At 34.2% G+C, this 8,943-nt stretch overlaps 1 long non-coding RNA gene across 1 annotated transcript; it reads right to left on the bottom strand.

Moving 5' to 3' along the window:
- Positions 1-690: 690 nt before the first annotated feature.
- LOC109169150 lies at positions 691-5,356 on the bottom strand. Its single transcript, XR_002052177.1, has 2 exons — positions 5,220-5,356; positions 691-934 (listed from the first exon to the last, which is right to left on the bottom strand). It is a non-coding gene; the product is annotated as an uncharacterized LOC109169150 (long non-coding RNA).
- Positions 5,357-8,943: the final 3,587 nt, after the last annotated feature.

The raw sequence follows: 8,943 nt of genomic DNA, 5'->3' as shown, positions 1-8,943 counted from the left end.
AACTGAAAAAAAAAATGCCCTCTACACAAGCACACAACCTATTAAAAACAAAAAATTATAAGACAATGACAAGAAGGTGCAGACTACACAAGCACACAACCTATTAAAAACAAAAAATTAGAGCATTCACAAAAATCAATGTGGTTCAAGTATGTTTCAAAGGAACCATAAAGCTTAAACATAAAATTCGACTTGTTATAAGAGTTATCTATTTTTTTTTCTTCCCTAATTTAAACCGATTAACTATGAAAATCTAAGCTAATTTGTTTCTTTGAGATCCTTTATCAACTAAAGTTATAAGGTCATCCCAATAGAAGTTTTTGGTGTGGTTTTTGAAAAAGCAAGACTTATATATGGAGGAGAGAGAGAGAGAGAGAGAAAGCTCCCTACGAAGCATTGGTTGTTATCATATGTGTGGGACCGATTAAGAAAACAGGTTTTCACGCCCATCTCGCATGAAGAGCAACACAACACAATGCCCAACTGGGCATATTAATGGTGCTTTTCTCTCTTCTTTTTTTTTCCAGCTTTGTTTTGCTTTTTTTTTTTTTTTTCCTCTTCCCTCTCATCTTCTCTTTCTAGCCACTCATGCAAAAATTCTTTAAAAATTACAACTATTGAGAATGCTCCAAGGCAAAGTTGACTTAAAAATCTAAAACATTTTGAATATTAGTTGATATTTTTAGTAAATGGTAAAAATATATAGTACCGAGTATATACTATTGATCTGTACTAAATAAGTTAAAAAGACTTGTATAGTAATCCACCCTATATCTATGTTAATCCATTCTGTATTGCTGCTGCATGCCTGCATTATAAATATATAAAAGGTATGGACAAAATCATTAACTTTTTCCCCACTGCATTTCCATTCATCTTATCCAATCGTCCAAAAGCATTTTTCTTTTATCATCTTTGACAGGGAAGATGAAGTCTTTACCACAGGGAAACAAGAAACAGAAGTCAGACAACAACCTAGACTTCAACGAAAACTACAAGGAACAAGAAGTATATTATACAGTTATTTTTGTTTCAATAATCAAGATTCAGTATATATGTGGATTTTTGGAAGAAAAGGGGCATCTGGTTCTCAGCTTCCTCAACAGCTGAGGTAGTTACTCAAGGAATCGGAATTTCTGTTTGGATTTTGGGATCATTTCCATTCTTTTTCACTGTTTTTTCTGCGGTATATTTTCCATATATGGATCTTTTCTTGGATCGTTTCTTCAGAAATTGTGTAATCTTAATGCTTTTCTATTGATTTTGGTCAACTGATATGCCATGGTAATGGCAGATTAAGCTTTTATGAAATCTGGGAAATGATGTATTTGAGAAAAAGGAAGTCTTTACAGGGTAGATGTGATGTTATCAACAATCAAGATAAGGGGAAATAGAAAAAAGGTTTTCTTGAAGGTTTTACAACTTTGATGTTTGGTTTTATACTTAAATATACATCTGGTATGAGGAACCAATCAATTGTTCATTCAACTGGATGTGAACTGTTAGAAAATAGTGTGTGGCTCAAAATCCTTCAGACCATGTCCACCCACGCTGCATGCGCGCATCAGCCTTTCTCTCCGATTGCGTCGTTGATCCTCTGCGTGCCGCATTTCTTGCTTAATTTCAATGTATAAATAGCTTAATGTTTGTCTTGTAATATGCACCTCAATTAAGAATTCTTTCTTCTTTCTTTCTTTGTCCCACACGTAGAGCATATATATATATATATATATATATATATATATATATATATATATTTTCCTTTTATCTCTCTTTGTAGAGATTAATATATATATATTTCATATTTTCCATTTTATATTATATTTATTTGTCATTTATTATATTTTCCTTACTATTTAACTTCTATAATTCTCAATTTTCGATTCTTCGCTTTCGCATTATTCCGCTATATTCCTAACAAGTGGTATCAGAGCGGTTTAATTGAGAGTTATTTTCAAAGATGTCAACTGTTACCAAGTTCGATATCGAGAAGTTCGACGGGAAAATTAGCTTTTCTATCTGGAAGGTTCAGATGGAAGCCGTTCTAACCCAGAACGGTTTGAAGAAAGCGCTAGCTGGGAAGAAGAAGAAACCGGCTGCAATGACAGATGAAACTTGGGAAGATTTGGATGACAAGGCACGTTCAACCATTCTTTTGTGCCTGTCTAAAGAGGTTCTACGTGAGGTGTTAAGTGAGACGACTGCGTCAGATTTATGGTCCAAGCTGGATACGCTTTACATGGCCAAAACTCTGGCGAACACGCTACGCCTGAAGGAGCGTCTGTACACAATCCGTATGACGGAAGGTACTTCTATCAAATCTCACTTGGATGAATTCAATTCTATTTTATTGGACTTGGAAAATATTGATGTTATAATTGAAGATGAGGATCGCGCTGTTTTATTGCTTGTCTCTCTCCCTAGATCATACACGCATTTCAAAGAAATTATGTTGTATGGTAATAGTAGTGATACCCTTACTTTCGACAATGTTAAGTCAAACCTATTATCCAAAGAAAAGTTTGACTTTGAAATTAAGTCTAAGGACAAAGGTGAAGGCTTGACCGTAAGGGGTCGTTCACTTGAATCAGGGAGTAGCAATAAAAATTCTAGATCCAAGTCCAAAGGACGTAAGTCCAACAAATCCTGTAAGTACTGCAAGAAGCATGGTCATGATGTGACTGAATGCTTCAAGTTGAAAAACAAGCAAGAAAGAGAAAATAAGTCCGTTGAAGCTAGTGTTGTTGAAAGTGATTCAGAAGGCGATGTTATGTTATCTGTTACCTCCGGTTGCAAACGGAGCGAAACCGAGTGGATTCTGGACTCTAGTTGTACATTCCACATGTGTCCTCACAAAGACTGGTTCGTCTCTCTGGAACCGGTTGATGGTGATGTTGTCTTGCTGGGTAATGATACCCAATGCAAGGTTAGTGGAATTGGAAGTGTTCAGATTAAAACTCATGATAACGTTATAAGGACTCTTACTAATGTTCGGTATATTCCTGATTTGAAACGCAATCTGATATCGTTGGGTACCTTGGAATCTCTGGGGTGCAAGTACATAGCTGAAGGTGGAGTTTTGAAGGTCATAAAAGGCTCTGTTGTTCTCATGAAAGCTTCACGTTCCGGAAGCTTGTACGTCTTGCATGGCAGTACTGTGACAGGTTCAGTAGCGGTATCCTCATCGATGTCTGATGCGGATCTCACTCAATTATGGCATATGCGTCTGGGGCATATGAGTGAGAAAGGCATGCATCTCCTGAGCAAGAAAGGCCTCATTGTTGGTTCAGGTACGGGTAAATTACAATTTTGTGAGCATTGTGTTTTTGGGAAACAAAAGAGGGTTAGTTTCTCTACTGCTACACACCGTACCAAAGATGTATTGGAATATATACATTCTGATTTATGGGGACCAACTAAATTCTAGTCTATGGGAGGCTGTAGATATTTTATGTCTATTATTGATGACTTTTCTCGTAAAGTCTGGGTCTATTTCCTGAAACATAAAAATCAAGCATTTTCTATTTTCAAGAAATGGAAAATACTTGTTGAGACTCAAACAGGTAAAAAAGTCAAGAAGCTTAGGACAGACAATGGCTTGGAGTTCTGTGAGTCAGATTTCAATGACTTTTGTGCGGCAAATGGAATTGCCAGGCACAAGACCTTGCCTGGTAAACCCCAGCAGAATGGTGTTGCCGAACGTTTGAACAGGACTCTATTGGAAAGAGCGCGTTGTATGCTCACTAATGCTGGGTTATGGAAACGGCGTGATTTTTGGGCCGAGGCCGTTTCTACTGCTTGCTATTTGGTAAATAGATCTCCACATTCATCCCTTGATTTCAAAATTCCAGAGGAAGTTTGGTCAGGTAATCCTGTTGATTACTCTATCTTAAGAGTTTTTGGATGTCCTGCTTATGCTCATTCCAGTACGGGTAAATTAAACCCGAGAGCTGTCAAATGCATTTTCCTTGGTTATGCTTCTGAGTCAAAAGGGTATCGTCTATGGTCTCCTGATTCTCGGAAAATCATTCTGAGTCGAGATATCACTTTTGATGAAAATGCACTACTTTCTTCTGGAAAAGTTCCCAGTACAGGTGAGACACAAAGTACTGGTGAGAAGGTGGAGTTTGAATTCAGGCCTATTGATAGTGTTACTACTACTGATGGTAATACTAAAGATGATGCATCTACTAGCACCGCACCTCTCGTCGAGCCACAGCGAGAGTATTCCATTGCTATGGATCGTCCTAGGAGGACAATTAAAAACCTGCTAGGTATGCTAGTGATGATGAAACCAACATGGTTGCTTATGCTCTTTCAGTCGCATAGGAAGTTGATGGTGATCCATCCTGCAATTCTGAAGCTCTTCCTATTACTAAGTTCAAGCAGCGTTTGATTTTAGTCGACTGCTCCAGTTGTTAATTCCATAATGAATTTGACCCAAGGTGGAGATTGTTAGAAAATAGTGTGTGGCTCAAAATCCTTCAGACCATGTCCACCCACGCTGCATGCGCGCATCAGCCTTTCTCTCCGATTGCGTCGTTGATCCTCTGCGTGCCGCATTTCTTGCTTAATTTCAATGTATAAATAGCTTAATGTTTGTCTTGTAATATGCACCTCAATTAAGAATTCTTTCTTCTTTCTTTCTTTGTCCCACACGTAGAGCATATATATATATATATATATATATATATATATATATATATATATATATATATATATATATATATATTCCTTTTATCTCTCTTTGTAGAGATTAATATATATATATTTCATATTTTCCATTTTATATTATATTTATTTGTCATTTATTATATTTTCCTTACTATTTAACTTCTATAATTCTCAATTTTCGATTCTTCGCTTTCGCATTATTCCGCTATATTCCTAACATGAACTATGCATCTATTTCATTATTTCAACACAAGATTAACAGCTAAAAAACCCTACACAATGCAAGCACATATTCAGCAATCATTACAACTAAAAAAATAATTTCGTTGCTTTCAAAAAAAAAAAAAAATCGCTAAACAAACCACAACACATTAGCGAACATCCAAACAAGCAAATCACAACTCAATCGAATATCAAATCAAACAAACTACAATAAAAAATAAAAAATAATAATAATAATAATAAAAATAAAACAATGAATCGCCGCAATACGTGCTCGAAAAGTCCACGGAGAAACGAACGAAAACAAGCGAGAAGAGTCAAACCTGACTTTGCTTTGCTTGATGGAAACGGACCTTGGCGATAGTCCGACCTCATCGGTGGTTGGAGTTGTGATGGATGGCAACGGATCCGGCGACCTCTCCCTCTCCTTTTGTCGCTTTTCCTCTTCCTGCCTCTATTCGCTTCTCCTTAATGCCATTTCATTTAAACTACACTTTTGCCACCGAACTTCAATTGACGGAAGCTGTTAAATTTAACATTGTAATTTTGCGAGTCAATTCCATTTTTGGTCCTAGACTTATTGGGGTGTAGACAGTTTTCATCCTCCATAATAAAAATTGCCAATTTGTAGCCACACTTATGAGTCGTTGGACAGTTTTAATCCTCCGTCAGTTCAACCGTTTGTTGACCGTGAAATTGAAGGGCATTTATGTCTTTTTGTCTTTTTTAATTTTTTTTTTTATTTTTTTTATTCTTTTTGTAAGTTCAGCCGTGTGTTGACCTATGTCTTTATGAGAAACGTTCGGGTGGGTGGAGGCTGCCGGAGGAACAAGAGGAGTAAGAACGGTTCCAAGTCCACCGGGGGAGCCGCGACTGTCTCCGAGAAACAAAGCGGCGGTGGGAATACAAATACTAATACTTCCACTCATATTTCATGCCCCCTACTAGCTGCGGAAGCGCAGAAATTTCCGGCAACTTTTCACAGCAGCTGCCACTCATGGCCGCGTTTCAAGCCGGCTTAAACCATTTCGGATGCTTCCAACCTCCACAACTGGTGGCTAATGAAAACGGAGGGGTTTGGTGAAATGAGCTTCCAATTAGGAAGTAGCAATAACTTGTTATCAGACAGAGCCGGAGGAGTCGAGAACTGTTCTGAGCCGGATTCAAGCAACTCCGGTTCTTCCTCTGTCGTTGATTTCGACAGTTTTGAGCCGAATTCGCTGGGGAAAGCTATTGATCTCAACCTCAATCTCCCTCCTCCCGCTCCGATTGACAGACATGTTCAGCCCCACCATGTCTTTTCTTTTCTTTTCTTGAAAAACAAAATTTTTATTGCGCTGAGGATTTCTTCGATTAAACCGCTTTCACTTCCGTTCCTCTCAACGGAGAGGTGGTGGTGGCGGCAACGCTTTCCCCTCTTTCTTTTGCTTTTTACTTATAGAGTTAATTCCTTATAGAGTATCTGATCCGATTTATTCTCTTTTGTTCACTCTTCCAGATTCGAGAAGGGCTCTTCAGAGAGTGAGGTGTGGAAGGATTCAGCGGCTCTCTGTGTTTGGGGTTTTTTTGTTGAAGCTTTGGCTCAATCTGTTTTGCTATGTATTAATCTCTTCTGCTTTGCTCAATCTCTGTATGTAATTGTTTTCCCTAGTGGTTTTAGGATTTTTTTTTTTTTTTGGTTTGATTTATGTTGTTTTATGAGACTAGTCTGTGATGGGTTTGTGTGAATTTTGCAAGACTTGTTCTATACTAGAGTGTTTTGGGAGATTCCACATAATATGGTGTAATATGGTGTACATAAACATGCACTGCCGGCAGATAAGGCGGATTAGAAGAGGAAGACATAAAAAGACAGAAATGCCCTTCATTTTCACGGTCAACGGACGGTTTTATTGACGGGGGACTAAAAATGTCCAACGATCAATAAACGTGGCTACAAATTGGCAATTTTTATTATGGAGGATGAAAACTGTCTACACCCCAATAAGTCTAGGACCAAAAATGGAATTGACTCTAATTTTGCTATTAGTAAGAAAAATGAGGGTATATTAGAGTTTTAATTGGTTGATGTACAATTAAATGAGCACAAAGTATGATCTTGTAGAGCATGTGTTGTACCGACATGTTTTTAGTTCCCGTTAAGGGTCTAACAATATTGACTCTTATTAAAATTGTAGAGATTGTAGAGATAGAGATTTTGTAGAAATAATAATTTAGTAGCTACAACAAAAAATAATACATATGCATTTTTTTAATTTAGAATTATGTGTCTACAATGTCGTTATTCAAAAAAAATTATTCATTAAAATAAGAGAAATAATTTCATTAGTTATATTGTGTTTATTTTTCTCCAATATAAAAATTCTTTACATTCAAATTCATCAATTGATTATGTTCACTACATTGTCCCTACAATGTCTTTACTAAAAAAAAAAAAATATTCATTATCAATAAATTAATTAAGAGACATAATTTTATTAGTTCTATTGTCTTTATATTTCTCCAACTAAAAATTTTTTACATTCAAATTTCAAATTCATCAATTGATTATATTCACTACATTGTCTATTATTTTTTGTGCACTATTTTTTAATTAAATATAAAAGTTATAATACAAAATAATGCTATATAGTTGTTTACCAAGTATTTTATTAATACCATGAAAAATTTTAAAAAATCTACTATCTACTATATCTACTATACTAATAAGAGCCCAAGAGAGTTAGGCCTATAATGGGTAGAAAAAATGGCGGTCACAAATTTTAATCAAATGAATGGCTCAAATTGATTAAAAGATTGATCAGAATTAAATTTTACACTAAAATTTCCTAAAATACCCACACACCGTTACTAATTCCGTTAAAATTTTAAGAATTGCCGTTAGTTCACCGTTAACTTACTCATTGATTTCAATAAAAAAAAAAAAAAAAAAAAGGTCTTAGGTTCGAACCCCATCCCAAACAAAGTTGGCATAATTAGTACTCTATTTTACTCTTATTAAATTACATAAATAATAATTTAGTAGTTACAACAAAAAATAATACATATGCATTTCTTTAATTTAAAATTATGTGTCCACAATGTCTTTATTCAAAAAAAAAAAAATTATTCATTATCAATAAATTAAATAAGATAAATAATTTTATTAGTTATATTGTCTTTATTTTTCTTCAATATAAAAATTCTTTATATTCAAATTTATTAATTGATTATATTCGCTACATTGTCCTTACAATGTCATTATTCAGTGAAAAAAAATTATTAATTATCAATAAATTAATTAAAAGAAATATTTTCATTATATTGTCTTTATTTTATTTTTCTTCAATATAAAAATTCTTTATATTCAAATTTATTAATTGATTATATTCGCTACATTGTCCTTACAATGTCATTATTCAGTGAAAAAAATTATTAATTATCAATAAATTAATTAAAAGAAATATTTTCATTATATTGTCTTTATTTTTCTGAAATGTAAAATTTTTTACATTCAAATTCATCAATTGATTATATTCACTAGATTATCTATTATCTTTTTTTGTGCACTATTTTTCTAATTAAATATTAAAGTTATAACATAAAATAATGCTATATTTATTTACCAAGTATTTTATTAATACCATTAAAAAATTAAAAAAATATAATTAATAAAGCCAACCATATTAACTACAGAGATTTGTGACAAAGAGAGTATTCAAATCACACAACAAATTGAAGTGAGAACTACCTCGCAATGTCCTTGTTTGACAATCAGCAGTAGCGGTTAGCGTTAGCGGATTATACTAGCGGATTTGACCAGCGAATTTATTTAATTATTAACATTGGGTAGAAAAAATGACCGCCAAATTATTAAATCAAATGAATGGTTCATATTGTTCAGGTTTTAATTTTTTTCTTTTAAGATTTTCTAATTTATGGTTCATATCCTTTTCTAATTTATCCTTAATTATATGATTATCCATTTAACTTTTCCGTTAATTCACCGTTAGTCTAATATAGAATTATAACTACACCATTAATCTAATTCTAATATTAAAGTCTTAA

This window comes from Ipomoea nil, unplaced genomic scaffold (assembly GCF_001879475.1).
Source record: "Ipomoea nil cultivar Tokyo-kokei standard unplaced genomic scaffold, Asagao_1.1 scaffold3251, whole genome shotgun sequence".
NCBI classification, from domain to species: Eukaryota; Viridiplantae; Streptophyta; class Magnoliopsida; order Solanales; family Convolvulaceae; genus Ipomoea; species Ipomoea nil.
Note: the sequence above shows the minus strand (reverse complement) of the source record. Positions and strands in the feature narration are given on the sequence as shown.